This window comes from Balaenoptera ricei, chromosome 7 (genome assembly GCF_028023285.1).
Source record: "Balaenoptera ricei isolate mBalRic1 chromosome 7, mBalRic1.hap2, whole genome shotgun sequence".
NCBI lineage: Eukaryota > Metazoa > Chordata > Mammalia > Artiodactyla > Balaenopteridae > Balaenoptera > Balaenoptera ricei.
This window is the reverse complement of record NC_082645.1, coordinates 45,283,948-45,306,845: the sequence shown is the minus strand read 5'-3', so window position 1 is coordinate 45,306,845 and position 22,898 is coordinate 45,283,948.

The following is a 22,898-nucleotide window of genomic DNA, read 5'->3' as shown; positions in this document are numbered from 1 at the left end:
ATTTCATATCATCTTTAATGTCTATGCATAAGCAATCCAGCTACAGGGAGCAGTTTATATATTTGTAACTAAGAGAATCAAAGAGAAGAACAGGCCCTGTGAGAGTTTCTTTTCATGGTTTGTTGCAGTGCCTTTTAATAATGTGCTATTTCTGTCATGTGCTTTTCCCAAAACCACAGTGTCTATTTGGATCTTTAGGGATTAAGAATGGAAACACTGAATACATTTGTAGGTGGTACTTCCAAGTCTTTGGGAGTTTGAACTACTTCCTTTCTCCACTGTCTGAATTTCAAATAATCTTAAAAGTTGATAGCCTCATTTGAAGCGCTATGCTCTTGGTTTGTTTTGATTTGTAAATCACTCTGAGACATCCATACACGCTGCCTTATTATAAGAATGAAAGCAACTGGATTTCCATTTGTAAGTGGTATTTCTACTTCTCTGAATGAGAAGAGTTCAGAGCTCACTGAAGCACATGCATTTATAATTGTATTTATTTTGAAGGGTACCCATTTCACACTAAACTACAGTCTATTACTATGAGGAATTCAAAGGAGTACTGCTAGAATATTTTAACATGTGAATTAGCACACAACACTTATTTTTTCCTAGCAAGAAGTATTCATGCACTGTGATAAAAATGTCAGATACACCTTTTTTTTACCTACGATATGAACAGTTACTAGCTTCCCTCGTTTTTATTTACTTTTCTTTCCTTCTATGGCCTGGTTGCATTCAGTTGGATCATTTCTTTTCCCTGTTCTTGTTGTCGTTTGACCTATTGAGAAACTTTAAAATATCACCGTGAAATCTTTTAAGCCAAAGAACAAGACGCCTAAAGCAAATGGTGTGAATAAGACCAAATAATCATTTCTATAACTTTTCCATTGAATGGGAAAACACTAACACTTTGAGAAAAATGATGCGATAAACAAAACCATAAAAATAGTAGCTTGGTGAACATGGTTCAGCTGACTTTGGAATTCAGGATTTAACTTTTTATTTCCAGTGTTAACAGTGAGTGAACCATGATAGGAACACCCCTTTTTTTTCTTCCAAAATTCCCTCCAAATTATGACTATTAGGTTCCTTTCATTATATATAGTCACTTGAATCCACAATAATCACAAAACTCTATTGTCCACATAAAAACTTTATGAAAATTTTATCAAATACTCTGCCTCAGCTTTACTTTATCTAGGGTGATACAATAAAATCTTTTGCACAGGGAATATGTGAGTATATTCAAAGGACTACTTTGCAAACAGTCACTCGAGCTTTTATTATCCCACAGCTTAGTTCATCCTCATGGTCTGCCACCAAATTCTAGCACAGATTCCAAGAGGAGGAACAGAAAACGTGTATGACTGTGTAAAAGTGGAAGCTCTTAGGCTAGTAGACTGGCTTGTCAAAAAGGGGAGATTCTGGAGCTTGTTCACTAGACATGACCTCTTCCTTTATTGAGGTAGCTTTCTGCTCAGCTTTTCAAGGTGATGAGGAAATGAGCCTATAAGGTCATCCATTTCCCTTTTAGATGCTGAGAAGGCAAAATCATCACTTACCTTCTGTGCTCCTGAAGTCATATGCCTTTGGAGAGACTCTCTTGCCATGGAATTGTTTTCTAAGTAACAGAAATCATCAAGTTTCATCACCTCCTTTGCAATTGTTTGAGATGCTAGGTGCTTTTAGAGTTGATCAAAATGGGATTTTGACATAAAAATATATTCTAATTTTTAAATCAAACCAAATTTCAAGATTTTAAGAATTCACAGCAATATTATAGATCTCTTGATTGGCATATATACTGGCAATTCTGCTGGAAGTATGTACTTTGTAAGCAAATAAATACAAAAGAAGATACTTTCCATGAGTATGATAGGGACAGAGTAAAGGGACAAATTAGGTAATTAAATAGTTAATCCCACTAGGGGATTGTAAGTAAAGAAGAAAGTATGGGGGACCCCTGTAAGTTAATGATCATTCAAGAAAGCAGGTTTGCTTAACCACAAAACCAAGCAGGCCTGATTAGCAACAAAACCCATGCAGCAGAAGCATGAGACATGCCCCAAAACAATAAAATGATGGTGGCATGAGACCCACATCCTGCCCAGTGAGCTCAGTAAGTTAATGACCCCTAGGACATGCTCTCTACACACTTAAAAAACAATAATTTATGGAAAGGTAACATTTCAAAGTGAAAGACCCCCATTGTACGGAGACTTAAAATAATTTTTCCATAGTGCCATGACAGTCCTAGCTTGACCTGTAGGGACAAGGAAACTCCCCTGTCCAACCTGGAGGAGAAGCTGATGAAAGTGTGACATCTACTCAAGAATGAAGAAGGAAGTGGTCTTTTCCTCCTCCCCACTTTTCCTTTGATTATAAAACTGTAGCCAACTAAGTTCTTGGGGCACAGCACCTTCTCGCCTGCCCACTTGTAAGCCTCATAAGTGCCCTATTCTAATAAATCACTTCTTATCTATCACTTTGCTTCTCTCTGAATTCTTTCTGCACTAAGACATAAAGGACTGGAGCTCTTCAGAAGCCGCCCCCCTGAAACGACGCCTATCAGTTTCAAATAGGACTGATAATGTGAGAAATAGTCATTAGATCTCACAAAATTCTCGCTGAACTAATTGTTATTAATTAATTTCTTACCATGTCTACATTAAAAAACAAAAGGAGTATCTGAGGTGGTTTTGCGATTTATCATCCTCTTTTTATTTTGATAATTGTTTCCTTTATCTGGTTTTAGAATTAGTATTAGCAGATACCTACTAATGTACACAGAAATATTCATAACTGCTTGTTCAGATGCTGAATCTTATATCACATCTAAATAATTCCTTCCTGTTTGAAAAATCAGATAATGAAAACCTGCATTTCTTAATATTTAAAAAGACCTAATTTCTATTATTGGTTTTCAGAGCTTCAGATGAAGCTTGGAATTATCTAAAGAAAAGTAATTAACAACCTAGAATTATAAATATGGTATAAGCACTCAATAGTCTTAATATGGGCTAATTATTTTAAAAGGGGGAGCCATTCCATTTATAGAAGTAAAACAAGAAGAAAGTCCTCCTAGTGCATCAATGTAAAAATGATTGGGCAGAAAAAACATCAGCATTTTCACAGTAAAAATTTTTAATTCTTACCAATGGCTAATCATCAATAGGATTTAGTGGAGAAAATAGCACTAGCAAACCTGGTAGTAAAGAGCAATTGAGTTAAAAAAAAGAACAGAAAATGCATTTCTAGGAAAGAACATTGTAGATGGTAATCCTGAAATTGAAACTGTACCTCTCCTTCATTTTATACATCCAGTAAGTTACCATGTACAATTTGGTTCTCCTTTTCAAATATTTCCTACTATTTTTATTACTCTATTTATTTCCTTTTCAAACATATCCACTCTATTTTTTCCTTTCTAATTGCCACCAATGATCCAGTTCATGTCCTTATATTATAATACATACAGTATCTCATAATCCCTACACAATTAAGAAATCACCTCCATAGGCAGTGCCAAGGAAGAGCATGATTTGTTCTCTATTTTTATGATTAAATATTTAAGAGAAGTACAAAATTCAGAACCCATCCTATACAAGAAGAATAGAAAAATGTATGGGTAGAAATATGAGTGAGTGGACACTATAATTAAAGCTAGTATTATGCAAGGTCAACATTTAAAAATTCAGCTGTATTTCTATTTACTAATGATGAGCAACTGAAAATCAAAATTTAAAAACAAACATATATTTAGATGTGAATCTAAAAACATATTTGCAAAATATGTATGCTAAAACTAGAAAATAGTAATGAAGGAAATCAAAGAACATCCAAATAAATTCAAAGATATACTATATACGTGGATTAGACCACTCAGTATAGTTAAGATGCCAATGTTTTTCAAAGTGATTTATACCATCAACACAATTCAAATCAAAATCTCAGCAGGATGTTTTGTAGATGTTGAAAAGCTGAGTCTAAAAATTACATTAAAGACCATAGGAACTAGCATAGTCAAAAATTACAAAAAAGAAAAACTTAGAGGGACCACCCTAATTGATTTCAGGACTCACCATAAAACTAAAATAATTGAGACAGTAGATACTGACAAAAATATGCATCTATCAATGAATGAAGTCCCGAAATAAACCCACATTTAAGGGTCATTTGATTTTTGAGGAAAGTGTAAAGACAGATAATTGGAGAATGGAAAGTCTTTTCAAAAAATAGTGCTGGAACAACTGTACATCTATATTTAAACAAATTAATCTCAACCTATACCTCACACCGTATACACATATTAACTTAAAATGGTTCATTGGTCTAAATATAAATCCTAAAATTATAAAAGTTCTGGAACAAAACCTGAGAGAACATTTTTACGATTTGGGGTTAGGAAAAAAAAAAAACTAAGTATAATACCAAAGCACAAAGAACTTGATACATTGAAGTTCACTGAAATAATATTTTTGCTAAGCAAAAGACACTGTTGAGAGAATGAAAAGACAAGCCACAGATTAGGAAAAACGTTGACAAAGTGTGTATCTAACAAAAGATTGGTCCAGAGTGTATAAAGAACTATCAATTCCAAATAATAAGAAAACAAACAACCCAATTTTAAAAATGAAAAAAAAAATGTTTGGAAAAAAAAATACTTCACCAAAGATGTATATATGCACATGAAAAGATGCTCAGCATCATTAATCATTAGGGAGATGCAAAGGAAACCATAATGCAATAACACTGCATTACCATTAGAATGGCTAAAATTTAAAAAATTAAAACCTGAACAATTTCAAATATGGTGAGGATGCTGATCAAGTGGAATTTATATACACTGCTAGTGAAAACAAAAGATGGTACACTCACTTTGGAAAATAGTTTGGCAATATCTTATGAAGTTAAACATATACTTACTATAAGACGCATTAATACCATTCTTAGTTATTTACCCAAGAAAAATAAAAACTCATGATCACAGAGAAGCCTGTCAGAATATTTATAGTAGCTTTGTTCATTATCACCAAAAACTGGAAATAACTTGACTGTCCTCTACTGTGAGAATGAATTAAAAAAAAAAAAAATACTATGGTAACTGTGGTACAGCCATACTGTGAAATACTACTCAGAAATAAAAAGTAATGAGCAACTGATATACACAGCAAAGGGACATGATGAATCTCCCTTTTAGCAAACTTAGAATCAAATATTATTAAACTAAAAGGGAGTCTTCTGTTTGCAATTATTTTTTCTGCTTTTGCTCAAATTAAGTAATTTACCTTATTTACAAAGAAATGTGTTTCTGTCTTAATTGATCTTAAAACATTTTGTGGTTTGATGAGTCCAATTGGGTTTGGCCTTAAAATATTTTGTTTTTTTAACAACTTAATTATATCTTCCTAAAAATGTTCATTAGTGTGTTATACAATATTTCAAATGTAGTAACCATGTATTGAAATTTCATACACATCTTAAAAATCAGTCATCATATATTTTAATAATATGGAAAAACAATATTTTTAAGCCTATCCTTATTTAATTGCTGCAAAGATAATAAATAGTGATAATTCTAAGCAAGCAATGCTAATTTTAGATATTATGATGTTAATTCCATAATAATTCCCTTTTCTTATATTGATTTCATTATTTTGCAGTTGTAGAATCATATTTTAAAATATATCTGAAAGGCATATCACATCAGATCAAAATATACTAATTTTGATCTTTAATTTTGTGTTAGTTATATCAGAATATATTACTATCATCTCAAATAGCAAAATGATTTTTTTAAAACAATTCCTTTGGATAGCCATCTGCCTTATATGTAAAAAAGATCTTCATACACATTCTTTTCATGCTATTTTTACCATTTATGAATTAATCTATTGTTAATATATTACTCTTAGTTTTATTAATAACAACAGTACCAATGTTTGTGATTTGTGGTCTTGATGTAAGAATCTTGGTTTCTAAGATATGTAAGTAAATGGTTAAAATACCAGTTGCGACTTTTTTATGACTGCTCTTAGCCACAGCTGGTGCTCTACCAGTTTGTACAAGCAGTGACATTTGGAAAGTCAAATATGTTGTCCATAAAATAAGTCATTACTATTGGCTGGCATTTAGTGACCTTTCTCAATATTTAAAAAAAAACATTTTAATACTTTTCATTTTGTGGAAACAACATATGGGAGCAGTAAAGCATCATATCGACACATGATATTCTCGTGCGATTGTAATGAAAATGTGCTTAACTGCAGTTCATCATACAACTGATTTTTCACATCTTTTGCCATTGCATCAGTCTTTCTTGAAACACAGCTATTTCTTAATGGAGTAAGAGAAAATGTATTATTTGGATTTCTTTCTTTCATTCTCATGACCTTTCATAGCTGACAAGTTTAATTTTTTTTTTTTTAATAGTATATAGCTTAGCATATTCTGTGGTCATTTGTGCTATACTTAAAGAAACAACAGACTCTTTTTTCTTCTTTAATGTTAAGGTTATTTTTCTTTTAGCATTAAAATGATAGTATAGAGTTTTCAAAACTTTTCTCTAAATCTTGGAAGTATATTTTGCCAGCCTTACCAGCATATTTCATTGTAAAATATTCTATTTAACATTTCATTGTTTCATTAGAATAAAAATAATGTTGGCAGATTAGGTAGGTTGATAACTTTTATTTATGGCATATATTTAAAACACAATCTGAAATATACAACTGAATATTGCTGAAATATATTATCTGTAGTTAATATGCTGCACCAAGTACTAAATCTATAAGAAATAAATATTTTCAAATGTTAATATAGAGTCATGTAAGTCAGGTGACTAATCACTCCTCAATTTACTTATTATATTTATTTGTAGAAAATCGAATGTCATTAAAGCCAGGCAAAAGTATTTTTGTGTGGATTTACATTTTAAAAGATAGGTTTTAAATGATTTTTTTTGTTGGTGTTGTTGTTTCAGCGCTTTCAGTTTGTTGTAATGTATAAGTAGGACTGAGAATCAGTAAGCATATAGATACAGGACACAAAAAACACATTATGATTCTTGCTGAACCATTTGAGAATTAGGTGCAAGTGGCTGATGTTATGCTATTTAATCCTTGAATTCTTCATATATATTTTAAGAAGTTGGACATTTGCTTATGTAACCATGGCACAATTTCAGAAAATTTAATATTGACAGAATACTATCATGTACCATATATGGTGTGTGTTCAAATTTTCTCAGTTGTTCCAATAATGTTCTCAATAGTTGTTTTTTTTCCCCATAGTCCATGATGATGTATGAAACATTTAATTGTCACACCTCTTTACTCCTTTAATCTGGGGTGATCCCTTCACATTTCATTGTCTTTTGTATTGGCATTTTTTTTTTTTTTTAGATTCCATATATATGTGTTAGAATACGGTATTTGTTTTTCTCTTTCTGACTTACTTCACTCTGTATGACAAAGTCTAGGTCCATCCACCTCACTACAAATAACTCAATTTCATTTCTTTTTATGGCTGAGTAATATTCCATTGTATATATGTGCCACATCTTTATCCATTCACCTGTTGATGGACACTTAGGTTGCTTCCATGTCCTGGTTATTGTAAATAGAGCTGCAATGAACATTTTGGTAGATGACTCTTTTTGAATTATGGTTTTCTCAGGGTATATGCCCAGTAGTGGGATTGCTGGGTCATATGGTAGTTCTGTTTTTAGTTTTTTGAGGACCCTCCATACTGTTCTCCATAGTGGCTGCATCAATTTACATTCCCACCAACAGTGCAAAAGGTTTCCCTTTCCTCCACACCCTCTCCAGCATTTATTGTTTGTAGATTTTTTGATGTTGGCCATTCTGACCGGTGTGAGATGATATCTCATTGTAGTTTTGATTTGCATTTCTCTAATGATTAATGATGTTGAGCATTCTTTCATGTGTTTGCTGGCAATCTGTATACCTTCTTTGGAGAAATGTCTATTTAGGTCTTCTGCCCATTTTTGGATTGGGTTGTTTGTTTTTTTGATATTGAGCTGCATGAGTTGCTTGTATGTTTTGGAGATTAATCCTTTGTCAGTTGCTTCATTTGCAAATATTTTCTCCCATTCTGAGGGTTGTCTTTTCGTCTTGTTTATGGTTTCCTTGGCTGTGCAAAAGCTTTGAAGTTTCATTAGGTCTCATTTGTTTATTGTTGTTTTTATTTCCATTGCTCTAGGAGGTGGGTCAAAAAGGATCTTGCTGTGATTTATGTCATAGAGTGTTCTGCCTATGTTTTCCTCTAAGAGTTTGATAGTGTCTGGCCTTACATTGAGGTCTTTAATCCATTTTGAGTTTATTTTTGTGTATGGTGTTAGGGAGTGTTCTAATTTCATTCTTTTACATGCAGCTGTCCAGTTTTCCCAGCACCACTTATTGAAGAGGCTGTCTTTTCTCCACTGTATATTCTTGCCTCCTTTATCAAAGACAAGGTGATTTTAAATGTACATCATTATCCACTAAAGCATTTGAAAGTTGTGTGGGATATGAAACCATCATTTCTTGTTTGAAGTTGTCCTATCCACAGCTGAATGTCTTGTATCTTTTGCACTTACCCACAAATGCTAGCACCATCATTCTATCATTGAAACAAAAAAGGCTCTCAAATTCGGATAATGTCCTTTTTGAGTTATAGTGTCTACATGAGATTTTACTACAATAGACCATTGGCCTCTTAACCTATCCTGTGTGCTTCCTAAAGCATCATATTGATCATGTCACTACTCTGCTTCAAATTTACAAAAGTTAGCCTCCAGATTTCTTAGTCTGGCATTCAGTACTCTCCACCATCTGGCCCAAAACCCAGCTTAATTTATCTGTGCCATGAGACTTTATCTTAATGCTTCAGTTAGTGAAAACCTTTTACTCATTTTGAACTGTTTTCCTTTTTTCTCTACATAGCATTTATGCTATTCTACACTCTACTTCTGGTTATCTGTATCTCTACTTTGATTTGCAAATTATGTGGACTTGGTACAGATGAATTATTCTTCCAAATTGGGTTTGTCCAGAATTTTTAATCATTAGAAATACATTCTTAACATACACAAAATTATTATTCTATGCCACGAATATTATTCACATAACTAAATACACAAATAGAATAATATTAAGGTGTTAAGAAAATATTCTTGCATTAAAATCTTTAGGGAACACAGTTTGCCCCAAAGCTCAAATAACAGTATGCAAATATAAAAATCTTTTTCAAATATTCAATTGCATCTGATCTATGGCAACTTAATAGATTTCTTGGTTTTCAAATCATCTTCAATTAGAGTCTCATTCTCTCTGGACCCCTAGAATTTCCACTGTGTTTCTCCTGGCACAAAAGTGGCAAGAAAGGGATTTAGGTCCAATAAAAAAATAAAGCTTTCAGATTCAGGCTGAGCCTGTACGTGTGCACTTGAATCTGCATGAATCTGCATGAATCTGCATGAATCAAAATGATCTATGAATCATTTTGAAGCCAATTTGCCACAAAGAGTCTGCATGATTCTCCTAATGACAGAGAAGCTAGAAGTGATAGTCTCCCCTGTTGAAGTCGCAATGTGCATAAATCACTTGTAAATTGGGTCTACAAAACCATTCAGTACAGGGTGATTGACCATGGAAATGTAGACTCAGCCAAAGATACTTGTTAAGCTCTTTCTGGGCCAGAAGATTCAATATGAAAGGAAAATTTGTCATCCATGTTATATATGGGAACTTTGTATTACCTTCACAGTTCTTTTGTAAATCTAAAATTGTTCTAAAATTTAAGAAAAATGTAAAGGACTCTGTAATACCACCCAACAACCTCTGTAATGGTTAAAATCAGTGCAATTGCCATTTGACAGGAAAAAAGACAGAGACTCAAAATACATTGGAAGAACTTACCAAAGTTCACATAGCTAGAATATGCTGGTGATCTTAAACACAGAAGTCACTCTGAGGCCTGATTGCTTCCCATTGTGCATCTTGACTCTGCAAATTTGTAGAAACTGAATACGGGCAATGACAGTCTGACCACCCACTGCAGACAGCAAATACAAAATGCTATGATTCCAATTATCGATATGGTTTAATCATCCTTCCTTACTACTAGTTTTCAGGGTTAATTAAAACAATTGTAACTTTCTATACTACTCTTGCTTTCTTGATCAGAAATTATTTTTTTCTATTTGAAGTAGTTCCACTACAGTTAATTCATTTTATAAAAAAACAAGGGCAATCAAATCTACTTAAGAGCATTTTGAGAAGAACAGTGAAAGATATGAAGATCATCCTAAATTTAAAGTTCATTTCTTAGACTCTAGACCTAATATACCTGATCTCCTTACATGAATAGAAAAGTTACTCATCACGATATTCACCTAGGTAGACCGTGTTTTGGGAAAAGATTATACACACTTTGATCTGTGTTTTTTCTTTTTCCCCTTCAGGCCTGTGATGGGTTTGCTTGAGTCTATTTGCACATATCCTACTATTTTCCAAGAAAACCAAACTACATCTAACAGAGTTAAATCCAAATATTCCTCCCCCAAAATATTAAACGTAATGTGGAATCCCTAAGCTTAATTTTATTATAGTTGTGGGTTTCATGAGTCTTTTAATTCTGTCTCCTGGATTGCTGAAGATATGCAGTCCTGTGATGTCACATACTTTAGAAAAGCTTTGTGTACATGGGATAAATTTGTGGCCCAAATCCTCATGTTTCTTCTTATGAAGTAAGACTTCCTCTGGATTTTTTTTTGTTCAGATTTCTAACTGTTACTAAATTGGTAGCCTCTCTCGTTTTACATATAAGTATCCCTTCTCTTTTCTGCCTATTAGCTCAAGTGGCACAAACCCATATTCCCTATAGTTTCCCCAAATACTTTTTATAACAAGTCAGCTATTTGTAATACAAATTCATTAAAAAAAGTAGATTTTCACTATTTTGCTTGCCCAGCATTTCATTTCCCATTTTGGGGGAATCGTAGCTAGATAAAGCCTCTTCAATTTTCAAGCAGTATACTTCAGTGAAGCTCACTCCAGCCTAGATCTGACGGATAATTATGTGGCCTCAGCTAACAAGCTTAACATTCCATCTCAGAGTGCCTGATGCTGGTCAGACCAATCAAGTCAAAGGTTACAGGGCAGAAAATTAGATACTGGAGGCACTATTTCAGTCTGAACCAGGCTATGTCTGAAGTGGACATTACTTCTTAGGGAAAGTCATACTATCTGCAATTAGAAAAAGACTATCTTATACAATGTAGGCAGAGGGAGAGGGGAATACTATGAACAAATTAGCATAGAGTAAATATACTTGTTTATAAAATGTCATCTCACCACCACTATGACTATCTCAGAGATCATCTTTTAACCTTCATTCTAGATTCTCCCCATCTTGCTTTTTCCTCCTTCTTCTTTCACAATTCATCACGTTCTACTTCCTCTCCAGGAATCCCTCTCTCCCTTCTTCCCTGACTCATTAGTAAAACTAAACATTTTACATAGTTTATTATACTGTTAAAATGGAATTTTTGCAGGACTGGTCAGCCTAATTACTATTTAAAAAATTTTTAAACGCAGTGCATTCACATGGTAGAAAATTAGAAAGGTACCAAAGGATACACGATGAAAAGAAAGTTTTCCTACCCTCACTACCTCTGGACATTCAATTTCCCTCCCTAGAGACATGCATTGTAACCAGTTTAAAAGCGGACCTTTGAGAAAATCTTTGAACTTTTCTATGGATTTTTCAAGAACCATTACTTTCAAAGAGTATTTTGAAAAAGAATATTGCTTCAGTTAAGTCATAATGAAACATTATGCAAGGAATATATAAAATAATTAGAAGTATAATTTTATGCATCTTAGGGAAGTACATAGAAATTGCCTTTTATGTTTGCCCTTAAATTTGTTCCTTAAATGGGATTAATAGTATGTATGCGTTAAATAAAATAGAAAAAATGATTCTATATTCCTTAGTTATTCTATATATTATTTTCAAGTTTACATCAAAGAAATAAAAGAAGAATATTATTATAAATGATATAAAAACATACATATTTCAAAATATGCAGATAAAATGAAATATTCGCTTAAAACTTATTGTTAATCAGTATCTTGGGTTTCTTTTTAAAAATGTAAATCCTAAAATTAAAAATTAATTAGTCTTCAAAACTCATAATTTTTTCAACTGTGATTTAAAAGATAGATATATAAAATAGTATATATTAAAAAAGAAAAATTGGAGTTTCAGTGAAATGTAATAATATTATGTTTACCTTAACTGGATTCCTGTTCTTCGTGCTCACATTAGCCTTGTCCGATTCTTTCCATCCAGGCTCTGTACACATGCAAGAGACATAGAGCTGAGCACAGACACGACACATGTACACTCGTACCATTTAGTTGTTTTACACTGATTTTCATGTAGTGCTTTTCACTACTTATTTGATTACCTGTGAAATACGTAAAAGTAGAATCAAAATCCTCTTTTTGTAATAAATTATCAAAATGGCTGAGCTGGTTTTGACAGTTTTGATTTTTTTCATTATTTTTCATTAGTTTAGATAAAGAATTTGCAATTTTTGCTCAAGAGGGTGAATTATTCTTTTTCCGGCTCTATGTAGTGCTCTACATGAACTCATGTTTTCTACCTGTATTTCTTACATTTTGAAGTATCTAAAACACTAATAAAGTTTTAGGCTGTACTTAGGTAGCAGTTTTTCTTACCCAGGAAATTTACACTATAAAGACGCATGTTTTACCAAGTATTAATATTCTTATAATCTCACCATGGCCAGCTATCTTTTCCTCTTCTCACTAAAGTAATGTTTTTAATGTAATAGGTCTGAAAGGTCAGTTCTCTGATGATCATTGAAACTAAAGGCACAGAATGTACATTTCTAATTCCAAGTAGAGCTAGTTAAGAGTAGAGAAGGGGAACTGATCAATATAATCCATACTGAAAGGGAAATCAAGTTGCATTATTTCTCTTGTGGAAAAATGTACATTTTGGCACCAGCATCATACATACTGATTATAGTTCTAATAACGATATACCATTTTCTTAAAAGAGAAATCAAAAAATTGAAGAGTGGAAATGATTTACTTAAAAATGTGGTAGAGAGAGAAAAAAATGAGACAAAACAAGGCAGTGTGTCAAGTTTAAAATTCAATGTATTGAAAAGAAAATATGTTTTCACAGTTCTGCAAATCTCTCTTCCATGGGCCCAGCCCCAGTACAGGTATTTTTTTCTATTATTTACAACCCAACACATTCAGTCTATTTCTAACAGCTCAGAAATTCTTTATTATCCTGTATCTTAAGGAGGAATAAACACTGATGAGATCTTGGGGGAAAAAATTGGGTAATTCTGGTTGATTACTGCAAAAGTAGTTCTGAGCAGGAGAATTGCAGAGGAAGGATTAGAAAGTTCAAGTTGTGAATCTGAATTTATTATAATGAAGACAATTCAAAGAATTCAGCAGTTTGAAATGGTATTTTATTCCCTTCATCAATGGTATTTTATTTTTTTCATCAAGAAAGGATATTTTTTGGCCAAATATTTATATACAGATTCAAATAATATCTTCCATTTTTGTAACATTTATACTTTACAGAATATTGTCATATACATGACTCAATGTGCTTGCCATTTATTTCTCCTGAAATTTTACCCAAATGTTTTAGTCTTATCTTTCAACTTAGGTTTAAATACATTAATATGCTGTTAAGGGTTGTCAAATGGTTGAAGGAATCATCATCCTTTCAAAGCTTGCAGCAGTTTGAAACAAATTTTCTGTATCTCATCTTCTCTTATTGATGTCATCAGGACAGTGTCAATTCTCAAACTGACCCTTTAGCTTTGCTAAATAATATGCACATAAATACACAGCAAAGCAAATATTGTTACTAAGGAATGACTGGACATCAGAGCTTTGGAGGAAGGTATTGTTAGCGAATTGACAGGAAGCACATAGGGTTGTGTAAAGTGTGTCAGAGTTAGAAAAATATGAACTGGAGAGAAAGTAACTGAAAAAGAAATATATGTAATGCTTATTGAAAATAAATGAATTTAAGATAAAGAAACAAAAAAGGATGTCAGCAGGCTCTTTAGTTAACTTCTTTAATCAGATTTGATGATTAATTGTCCATAGTTGATTTTGTCTTTTAGTTTAAAAGTTCACACCAAAAGAACCAAGTTTGCTTAGCCTAACACACATTCCTCCACTAATGTGATACTTAATATGATTTCCTTTCTTGAATTAGATTCTTAAGTTAAATATTGATCATTTATACTGAAGCATGGACATTCTATGTAAAAATATTTTAAAAGGACCCCAATCTTCAAGGGATTGATCTCAAATTCTAAGATTTTTAATACATTCCTTGATTGTATATGTAGATTCAGAATTTTCTACTTCTGAAGGTATTCAAATAAATGATACTGATCAGAAAAGTTCTTATAATTATATTCATATAAAATGTTAATTGTTTGCTTGTAAATTCCTAACAGATATAGTAATGTTACAGATATTTGGAGTAATTTCAAAATTGTGGAACATAACTGAGAACCTAAGTGTAATATTAAGACGTGGCCATGAATACATAGGTTATAATTATTTTGAGAACAAATACAGTTTAAATTAAAACATTTCAGTTACTGTAACTGGAGGTTCAACATAATTGGAAAATGTATTTATGCAAAGCAAACATCCTCCAGTCATGTGCTTAAATTCATGAGCCTGACTCAATCCTTAGTTTCTACAATGAATTCAGCAATTAAGATGAGGAATATAAATCAGCTTAGGTTATGTTAGTTAAAAAAAAAATTGTAAGATCCAGTAATTTAAAACAACAAAGATTTATTTGTTTCTGCTGTGACAGTTCTATCATGGATCAGCTGCATGTCTTCTCCGTCTGGAACTCAGAGTGACAACACTAGGAAATGACAAATGTAGCAGACCATGAGATGGTTCTTAATGTTCCTAAGTGGCACACATTACATGTTCTTTATACTCACATGCCATGTGGCAAAGCAATTCAGATGACCAAGTCTCAATACCATGATTTAAAATGTATAATATTTCTGCAGCAAGGGGATTCAGAAAGAGAGACAGTGAACATTTTTTAAAGTTTTTTATAATTTTTTAATTGAAGTATAATTGATTTACAATGTTGCGTTAGTTTCAGGTGTACAGCAAAGTGATTCAGTTATATGTATGTATGTATATATGTGTGTGTATATATATAATTTTTCAGATTCTTTTCCATTTTAGGTTATTACAAGATGCTGAATATAGTTCCCTGTGCTATACAGTAGGCCCTTGTTATTTATCTATTTTATATATAGTAGTGTATATCTCTTAATCCCAAACTCCTAATTTATCCCTCCTCTCCTCCCTTTCCCCTTTGATAACTGTAAATTTGTTTTCTATGTCTGGGAGTCTGTTTCTGTTCTGTAAATAAGTCCATTTGTATCATACTTTAGATTCCACACATAAGTGATATCATATGATATTTTTCTTTGTCTGACTTCACTTAGTATGATAATCTCTAGGTCCATCCATGTTGCTGCAAATGTCATTATTTCATTCTTTATTATGGCTGAGTAGTATTCCATTGTATATATATACCACATCTTCTTTATCCATTCATCTTTTGATGGGCATTTAAGTTGCTTCCATGTCTTGGCTATTGTAAATAGTGCTTCTATGAACATCAGGTTGCATGTATCTTTTCAGATTAGAGCTTTCTCCAGATATATACCCAAGAGAGGGATTGCTAGATCATATGATAACTATTTTTAGTTTTTTAAGGAACCTCCATACTGTTCTCCATAGTGGCTGCACCAATTTACATTCCCACCAACAGCGTAGGAGGGTTCCCTTTTCTCCACACCCTCTCCAGCAATTTTTATTTGTAGATTTTTTATGATGGCTATTCTGACTGGTGTGAGGTGATACTTTATTGTAGTTTTGATTTGCATTTCTCTAATAGTTAATGATGTTGATCATCTTTTCATATGCCTATTGCTCATCTGTATGTCTTCTTTAGAAAAATGTCAGTTTAGGTCTTCTTCCCTTTTTTTGATTGTTTTTTTTAAAAATATTGAGCTGTATGAACTGTTTGTATATTTTAGAAATTAATCCCTTGTCTGTTGCATCATTTGGAAATATTTTATCCCATTCTGTAGGTTGTCTTTTCATTTTGTTTATGGTTTCCTTTGCAGGGTAGAAGCTTTTAAGTTTAATTAGGTCACATTTGTTGATTTTTGCTTTCATTTCCATTATAGATCCAAAAAAGAGACTGAATATTTTGAGAAGTAATACGATCTACCCAAAAGTTTAGATTTTACTATTCCCTCAGTCTTTTCTAGAATTATTTTCAAAGAATTTTAAAATACAAGGCATTATAACCAATAATTTAGTCCCAACCCAGCTTTTAATCATTTTGATGCTAATAAATAAGATCAAAGTGCCATGGATCTGTTATGCAGAAAATCTGACTTTTCTGTTTGCTTTATTTGATCCCTGCTTGAAATAATTGAGTTTGAAAACAGCACTATTCTTTGCTGATCAAAAGGAAAAAGTAATATAAGGTATAATTGCCCATTTAAGTATGGAGCAAAGTAATCATTTACATAGTTAGCATTCTTAAAAGATAGAAATAAATTACTGATCATTTTTTATCATATTTTAAAAAACTTTTTATTTTGGGATAATTGTATCTTCACATGCACCTGTAAAAAATAATTTAAAGGAATGCTGTCTACCTTTTAGTCAGTTTCCCTTAATGATAACTTCTTTCAAAACTATGGAACAATATCACAACCAGGATACTGAGATTGGTATAATTCACCAATCTGATTCAGATTTCCTTAGTTCTACTTGTATTCATTTGTATTTGTGCGTATTTACTTCCATGAAGTTTTTCCATATGTGTAAAGTCATGTATTCATCACCACAGCCAAGATACAGAAGAGTTCTATTACCACAAGGATCCCTTGTGCTTGCTTTTATAACCACACCCAGCTCCCTCCCCACCCTCTCCAGTTGTAGCCCATAGTGAGCATTAATCAGTTCTCTTTTTCTATTGTTTTGTCATTTCAATAACTCTATATAAATGGTGTCATATGGTACGTGATCCTTTGGGATAGACTTTTCTTTATTTAATACATTTCTCTTGAGATTCATCTAAGTTCTTCCATTTATTAATTTTTGTTTTTTTAAACTTGCTGATTAGTGTTAAATAGTATGGATATACCATAATTTGTTTAATCAATCATTCATCCATTGAAGGATATCTGGGTTATCTTCAGATTGTGGCTATTACAAAGTTTGCCATTTTACTATTGGTATTCTGTTTTTTTTTTTTCCTGTTCTCATTCCTCTATTACTCTTTTATCTCCTGTGGATTGTGTGAACATTTTAAAGGATTTCATCTGAAATAATTCATCTTGTTTCTCTCTATTTTACTATTCATCTCTCTGAGTATTACAAAATACATATATGATTCATCACAGTCTACTAGTGTCAACCTTTTTACTACTTCAAGTGAAGTGTGGAAATTTGACTGCCATTTAGTCTCCTTTACTCTCTTTTTTAAATATCATTGTCTTGAATATTAGATGCTATTATTATTTTTGTTTCAGTCATGAAATTTGACTTATAAAACTCATGAGGATAAATATGTTCTACTGTACATACCTATATTTTTTCATTGTTCCTCATTTTGATGTTGCAAGATTTCCTTTTTAATCATTCCATTTCTGTTTGATGAAATTATTTTAGCCATTCTTTAAGGGTAGATTTGTTTTCCTTAATCTGAGAATGTCTTTATTTCTCCTTCATTTCTGAAGGATAGTTTCACCAGATACAGGATTTGAGATAGATAGATAGATAAATAGAGTCCTTTTCTTTCCACACTTGAAATATGATGTGTCCCTTTCTTCTGTTTTCAGATGAGAAATCTGTAATTTGACTTTGTGATCCTCTATAGGTAATTTGTCATTTATCTCTGGCTGCTTTTAAGAGTTTTTTTGTTTATCTTCAGTTTTCAGAAGTTTAATTATGATGTGTCTTGGAATAAATTTCTTTGGGTTTATCCTATTTGAGATTATCACAGCTTCCTGAATCAGTACATTTATGTCATTCATCAATTTGGGGAGGGATTCAGCAGATATTTCTTTGATTACTCTTTCAACCTCACTTTCTCTTCTGATTCTAGGACTCATATGAATATTGGATTTTTTGTTGTTTTTGTTCCACTGGTCCTTGATAGTCTGTTTTCTCCTGTTGTTCCGATTAGGTTAATTCTATTAATCCATCCCTAACTTTACTCATTTCATCTTCTGTCATCTCTGTTCTACTATTGAGTTCATCCACCCATTTTTATTTTGGTTATTGTATTTTTCAGTTCTATAATTTCCATTTGATTCTTTCTTATAACATATTTCTTCACTGAAATTTCCTAACATTCTTTGTTTCAAAGGAACAAATTCAAATTTTTCAAATTTCAAATTTTTGTTTATAATTGCTTGTTGAAGCAGTTTTATGATGACAATTTAAAAATACTTGTCAATAATCTCAGCGTATAAAGTATCCTGTGTTTGCATCATCTGATTGCCTTTTCTCATCCAATTTGTGTCGTCTTGATTCTTGATATGATGAATTAGTTTTGATTGTACCCGAGGCATGTTTGCTAACAGAAGATTCTGGGTCCTATCTAAATTTTTTATTTTAGCAGATAACCATACCATAGGTTTAGCATGCTTTACCTACCTTTGTGAGTTGCTGTTCCTATGACAATTTAATTTTTAAAATATATGTAGAGCTTTTTGGTCTTCTTATTTTATCTGGTGCCTCTAGGGCTCCCTCTGCCATCTGCTGGTCTGCCTGAACAAGCTGAGGAGTTTCTCCAGGCTGGGCTTCTTGGTGCTTCAGACCCAAGGGGACCAAGAGGGTTCCTGGGCCATGCTGCTCAGCCAGCTAGTATGTGCTTGTTTGGTGGGACTGCCCCTTGCCAGTGCCCCACCCCCAGGCATTCATGATCTCTTAGTGTGTGAGGGATGTCTCAGGCTCAGCAGGAAAGGACAGCTCTATCTCTGGATGTTTCTCAGTGGACTCCTTATGTATTCCCCTTGTCAGTAAAGCTAGAATCACTTAGTGTTGTTGATGGAACTTTTTTCAATCTGGAGAAAAACAATGAGTCTACCTTGGTCACCTTTTTTTTTTTTTACGAGGTTGGGGGCTGAGATTACGTGGGCCTGGGTCATTTTTTCTGCTGGATGGGGGTCATTAGATGTCCTGCATCTATATTGTTCCTCTAGTCGTAGGTGCCCTAAACATTTAGGCTTATGCCTTTCACCTTTCACAGTTCCTCCTGGGTTGGCTCTTGAATTATTTCCGGAGATGATAGTTGTACTTAGTGGGGAGGAGCAGGGAGAAATGAATGTATAACACATTTTCTGGGGCAGAAGTCCTTAATCACCATCACTTCTTTTTAGCTAAAATTAGATCAATTTGAGAGTAAATTCTCAAAATATGAATTTACTTCCACCATCTTATAGACTCTAGTATTAAAGTTCAGGCAATGGTTAAATGACACTTTTATTCATCTCAAGCTAAATCTTACCAGTTTTTAAAATTGAGCTTAAATCCTACCAAATCCTTAAAGCCTTCTCTTATGAATCCATCTCTAAATAATCATTCTTGCTCTTATATTTTCTTAATTATTTTCTCTTTTATTGTCTTATGTTTGTAATTAACATTTCTTTTATTCTATGTTCACCAAGTAAATTATAAGCTTCTAGAAGGAAAATATATATTTATATTAATTTTTATTATCTACAAACCTTCACTATACACACATACACAGAAAATTATATCTTACTTGAGGATCTGACTGGACCAGCTTATAAATGCCAGCTGTGTTTTTAAAGTTCTTTGTAAATCTTCTCCTTTCCAGGAAAGAATTGTCCTTGATATCACTGTTTCTATAGAGGTCTTTGGACTTACAGCAGAGACACTTGGATGTTCAAAAATAGCTCAGATGTAAGCAACTGATGATTTGCTCCTTTGTCTCACCATTTCTACAGCTCTGGACCCCATTGAGCACTGTATATTAAAGAACTAATTTTAGGTGTGGACTTTTTTGTGGAATTTCTGAGAAGGGACTGGCTTCTGCTGTTGTTATTATAATAGATTAACATATCAAATTTTACTAGATATAGAATCTATTGAAACTGAAGATTCTGAAGGAAGAAAGTAAGTGTGAACCCAGTAGATTATTGCTGAAGGCAATGATAGAAGAGTTTGCTTCAAGCCACCTTCTCATTGAAAATTACTACAAAAGATGACAAATTAAAAAAAAAAAAAAAATCAAGGCATTGGAGAGTTGCCAAATCATAAAAGAAATAGCAAAGAAACAATAATTCCAAGAGACAAAGGTATCCCATAGAGGTGAGCCCTACATTGGTACTGCTATCTCTTCAAGACTCATGTACTGATTCAAAATGTAGTCACAATCTCTTAGTCCAGAGCCTGGGAAGCCAGAGAAAATGCAGCAGCTGAGAAGCTGAACTGGCAGTTGACGGGGCTGAAGGGCAAAACTGGGACTCAAAAACTCACAAAGAAAGAGGGACCCATTGCTTGCGTCATGGGTTTATCAGACAGCTGATTTCATAGTGGATTAAAGTAATCAGCCCCTACCCTAAAGTCTGACAAAATAAAGATCAGTAGTCTCTGGAGGAAGATAAACATCAACAAAGTTTCAAATTGTCTCTGCATGCTTTTAAAAGCACAATATCTGTGATTAAATAATAGCCAAACATTCAAAAATACAAGCATGGGTCAATATCTTGGAGAATAACCCGACAATAAAGGTTTACTTGGAGGCTCAGTTACTGGAGTTAACAAAAATGAGCATTAAAATAATTATAATTAATAGTTAAGAAATTAAATATGAAGATGAAGACTATCAGCAGAAACATGGAAATCATAAAAAGCAATCAGATGGAACCTCTAGAACTTAAAAATACAGAAATTAAAATTAAGAACACAATAGATTTAATTAAAAATTCTGCAGTACTAAGATTATATTACAAAAATTAAAAATAGGTCATGGAAAACTATATACACTGAAGAATAAAATAACAAAAATGAAACAAAATATGAAAAAAAACACAGTATATATAGAACAAAGCATAAATATCTAAAATACATAAACTTAGACTCCAAGGAGGAGAGCAGAGAGCAAATGAGGCACAAAAAAATGTATTTAGAAATAATAGTAGGGCATTTTTTGAAACTAATGAAAAATATCAAGCCACAGTTTTAAGATTTGCTATGATCTTTAAGCAGGGTAAGCACGAAGAAAATCAAGCCTGCAGCCAAAACAAAAGAAAAGAAAGGAGAAACAAACCAGCCAAAAGAAAAAGAAAAACTTAAAGAGCCAGATAAAAAGAAGACAGAAGAATGACATCTTCAAAGCAATGACTCCAATAAATGACAAACTAGAGTTCTATGTTCATCAAAAATATCCTTCAAAACTGAAAGCAAATACAGGCAAATAAAGACTGAAAGAAATTATCACCAGAAGACTGACATGAATGTAAATATTGAAGGAAGTTATTAAGTCAGAAAGGAAATGCCCACAGATGAAAGCACAATTAACACTGCAGTTAATGCTGAACAATTAAAAACATCCTCCCTTCCCCTGAAATTAAGAACAAGACTAGACTTGCCTGCCATTATCAGTTCTAGAGGTCCTATTAAGTACAAAAGACAAAAAGATTTAAAAAATTAAAGTTTAATGATTGGCCCATGAGAAATAAAACAGTCATTATTCACAGACAATACATTTATATGAAATTAAAAGCAGTAAAGACAAGTCTATAGCATTAGAAGTCAGATTAGGGTTACATTTGTGGAAGAGATAGAAGGTTGTGATGGAGGGATTGGGAAGAGGCATAAAGAATATTCCTGGGGATGTACTGTATTATGTCTTGATCTAAATGGTGACTACATGTGTGTGTACACTTGGTGAAAGTTTATTCAACTCTATAGATTATACTTTGATGAAAATTTGTGTACATGCATACACACACACATACATATAAACATAAAAAAAAAAAGCAATCTGCCTACCACTTCATCATGAGCAGGAGTTTTTTCTGACAGATCCCCTTTCAAACCAAGTTAAAAACTCCATAGTTGGGGTACCACTAATTTTTGAGTTACTATGCACCTGAAAATATTTACAATTCTCTGTATGGTAGAATTAAGAGATGATTTTTATTATTCATTGTTTATAGTTTCCAGATGTTTAACAATCAAAATAAATTGCTTATGAAGTGGGAGAATGAAAATTACTTTTTTAAAGAAAAATAATCACCAATAAACAGAAAGTAAATAACAACCCACTGTAATATATATAATGATAGAAACCAGTGGGATACCATTGTCCGTCACTGGTGACTTGAGTCCAACAGACAGTAACTACAATGGTAGCTTGTGATGGCCAGATACATGACCCTTCTTAGTTGCTCTCACATCATGGTGTTAAGAAAATGAAGATTTGTTATTAATGAGAAAGATAAAATTAGCATCTGGTATCTGGAACAGATCTGATGTTCACAGCTAGATGTCAATATTATTACAAGCTGGCCATTTTGTTTTCCATTTGGACATAAACAATCTGGCAGTATACCAAACTCAGACAAGGGTTCTCCAAAACTATGACTTAATGAGATAAAACAAGGTCATTTCACAATTTTGTCTAAGCACAGAAAAAATCAAGGTCACTGTACTACCTTCAAAATGCTAAACAATCCCCTCTCTTGGCTAAGACGAGTGATTGCTACTTCTGTACCGATT